Here is a 3,584-nt window from a genome sequence, read left to right as displayed (position 1 = left end):
CAGGATGGAGCAGAGCAGAGCCACGCAGAGCACAGCCACCTTCATCTTCCTCTCGCACTGGGCAGCGCTGGCTGAGGCTGCAGCAGGCCAGGAGCACCTTTATCCCTGCCGGGACTCCTCCCTGCCCCCTCCCCGACAGCCCCCAGGCCAAAGCCCGCCTTGGCACAGCCCCCAGCCCTGGCCACCAGCCCAGCCCTGGCACAGAGTCCATCCCACCTGGGGCACAGATCCAGCCCCCTTGCCCAGTGTCTGTCCAGCTTCCTGCACAGGGCAGCTGCCCCTGGAAGGGCTCAGGAGCCTCTTGGGGCCAAGGGGGTTGGGCAGGGAGCCAAAGGCAGCTGGGGACCCTGTGGGGACAATCCCCACTGCAGCACAATCCATCCTCCTGCAGCCCCCAGAGACAGATCCTCCCATCTCCCAGTGCTCCTTCCCTCCCAGAGCTTTCCCTGCAGGACACCCCAGAGCTGAGCTCAGCCCCAAACCTGGGCTGGCAGAGCAGAATTGTCCCTGTTCCCTTTGCAGGCTCATGGGGAAACTGGGGCTGGATGACCTCACTTCCTGGGGGAACAGGAACCCCAGGAGCAGGGAAAATGGGACATGGGAGGACAGTGGGTGACTCACCCATGGGGACACCTTTGGAACTGGGGTCTCCTGTAGCTGGAGGCACTGGGGAGCACAGGGGAATGGTGGCACTGGGACACCTGGGCTGGGCTTGGGGCAGTGCTGGGGTGGTCACTGTGTCCAGCTCCAGCCCATTCCCAGCACTGCAGCCACAAACTGCTCCTGGCCCACCGGGGAACATCCCCTGCCTGTGCCCCCTGTCACACCCAGGGCCACCGTGTCCCCCCGGGTCCCCCAGACGTGGCTCCACACTCAGCTGTCCCTCATGGGGGTCCCAGGGGCTCTGTCCCCAGCAGGGCTCTGGCCCCACACTGGGTGGCACTGGGACACAGCTCCTGCAGCTCCCCTGGCCCCAGCCATGGCTCTGCCCTGCCCTCGGCCCAGCGCTGGCCCTCAGCAGGGGTCACCTTCCTGCCCGAGGCTCCCTCACTCCCGTCCCAGCTCAGAGGCCCCTGGCAGGGTGACCCCCGAGGACACAGATCAGGGACAGTCCCTGCCAACCCCGGGGCTCCTGCCAGCTGCCCCTGCCTCCATTCTGCACTGCCCTGCTGTGACATTTCCAGGAGATGTTCCCTCCTCACGCCACACTGCCCACACTGAAGGGAGCTGTTGTGGGGCACCTGGAAAACACTTCAGGCACCTGCCCTGACTGTTTGCCTTGCATTTTCCTCAGGAGCTGCCAGTGACCTGGAAGAGTTTCCTGCTGCCGTTTGTGCTTTGTGCCTCCTGTGGTGGAGAACAGGGGGGCTTTGACCCAGGAGGGACCCAGGGGAGGTGAAGCTGCTCTGGAAATGGAGGAACATCTCCAGCCGCTGGACCAAAAGGGCTGTTCCTGACCCTCCCTGCCGACCCTCCATGCCTTGGGATGGCATGGTCGCTGTACAATAAGACCAGCATCTCTCCACATTAGTGTTGTTCCTCAACTAACAAGGCTTACTCCGAACTTTTATACTAATAGATAGACCCACCAGATTTCACAGCTTTGCCAGGTGGTTTATACCCTGGCCTGACGTAAGTGAACTAAAGAAGAATCTTTCTGCCACTGTAGAGACCATAATGAATGCTACTGCAGATGCCATAAAAACACAGCAAATCAAGATAAAGAGCATTTCACAATTAACTGTAGATTTGCCATATGCCAGAGGAGAAAGAGTATGTACAGTTATAAATACAAGCTGTTGCAATTATGTTAATCCTAACTTAAACAAATGTATGTAAGAGTTGTTTGTGTTATTGCATTGTTATTTACTGTCTGCAATAGTAGTTATTGTTGTATAATATTATGTACTTAGAATTGCAATGCTTATATTCAGTGGCAAAAGTACAAACTTAAATATGAGATGAAGAAAAGTACTTACTTTCATGACATCCAAGATTCGTAAAGAATTACAAAATTAGAAAAAGAAAAGGGGGGATTGAGAAAGGAGTGGTCAAATAGAAAACCCAAATCTATTTGCACTTCAACCATTCTTGTTTCTTTGAGCTTTTGCCCCTTCCACCAGCACGGCGCCCGTCAGTTCAGGCCTTGTGGATTCTCTTAATCTTATCAAGATAAAAGGGGGCAAAAAGAATCCTTTTGCCATAGACCCCAAGAAATTGCTAGTAATATTAATGACTTATGAGAAGTAATTTGTATAACCACTCCTGTCCTGGAAAATGGAAAGAATATTTATGAATTTTACCCATTACACTGTGTCTTTAGAAGTACTGGTGTGTGTCTTTGGCGCAGAGAATTGCCCACACATCCGGTGCACCGAATAAAGCAAATACCCATTTCGATGACTAGGTCTCAGAAGTGTTTCCAGGCTCAATTGGGGCGAATCATCCCCAGCAGGGCTCTGTCCCCACACTGGGTGGCACTGGGACACAGCTCCTGCAGCTCCCCTGGCCCCAGCCATGGCTCTGCCCTGCCCTCGGCCCAGCGCTGGCCCTCAGCAGGGGTCACCTTCCTGCCCGAGGCTCCCTCACTCCCATCCCAGCTCAGAGGCCCCTGGCAGGGTGACCCCCGAGGACACAGATCAGGGACAGTCCCTGCCAACCCCGGGGCTCCTGCCAGCTGCCGCTGCCTCCATTCTGCACTGCCCTGCTGTGACATTTCCAGGAGATGTTCCCTCCTCACGCCACACTGCCCACACTGAAGGGAGCTGTTGTGGGGCACCTGGCAGAACACTTCAGGCACCTGCCCTGACTGTTTGCCTTGCATTTTCCTCAGGAGCTGCCAGTGACCTGGAAGAGTTTCCTGCTGCCGTTTGTGCTTTGTGCCTCCTGTGGTGGAGAACAGGGGGCTTTGATCCAGGAGGGGCCCAGGGGAGGTGAAGCTGCTCTGGAGATGGAGGAACATCTCCAGCCGCTGGACACAAAAGGGCTGTTCCTGACCCTCCCTGCTCTGGGTTCATGGGCTCAGCTCAGCCGTGCTCCTGTTGGTGGATCAGCAGCTCCTTGGAACAGGGAAATGTCCCCAGTTTGGTGTTTCTCACAGAGAGGGGTGCGAGAACTAACTGTAATGGGGAGGGGAGAAGTCTGAGGTAGAGCTCATGGTACCTGGTTTTTCCCTTTCCCCTTCCCAAGCAGGGCTGGGAGCACATCGGGAAATCCCTCCTGTTCCTGCAGTCCCTTCCATGGGATTTTCCCCACACTCAGGTTCCAAACCCATTTGATGCCTGGCCCTTCTCAGGGAGGTGTTGTGTGGGGTGACTGTGGGAAAAGGGAGGAGGAATTGGGGCTCTGTTCTCCTCACTTTGAGGTCTCACTTCCCTCAATGCCTTCTGAATTCTGAGAGCTGTGGGTGGGGAGAAAGGACTCAGCCAGGGGTCCGTGTCCCGTTCTTGGATGAGCCCCAAGCTCAGGGATTTCCAGACTGGGCTGTCCCCCATTTGTCACCCACCAGCACCCCAAGTCCCTCTCCCAGGGGATTCTGAGGCCAAGAGTCAGGGACTGCAGGATATGAAGCCCTGCTGGGGATT

Source organism: Lichenostomus cassidix, unplaced genomic scaffold, assembly GCF_008360975.1.
Source record: "Lichenostomus cassidix isolate B80296 unplaced genomic scaffold, HeHo_3.0 HiC_scaffold_34, whole genome shotgun sequence".
Classification (NCBI taxonomy): domain Eukaryota; kingdom Metazoa; phylum Chordata; class Aves; order Passeriformes; family Meliphagidae; genus Lichenostomus; species Lichenostomus cassidix.
The sequence above is the reverse complement of the archived record's forward strand: the minus strand, read 5'-3'. Positions refer to the sequence as shown.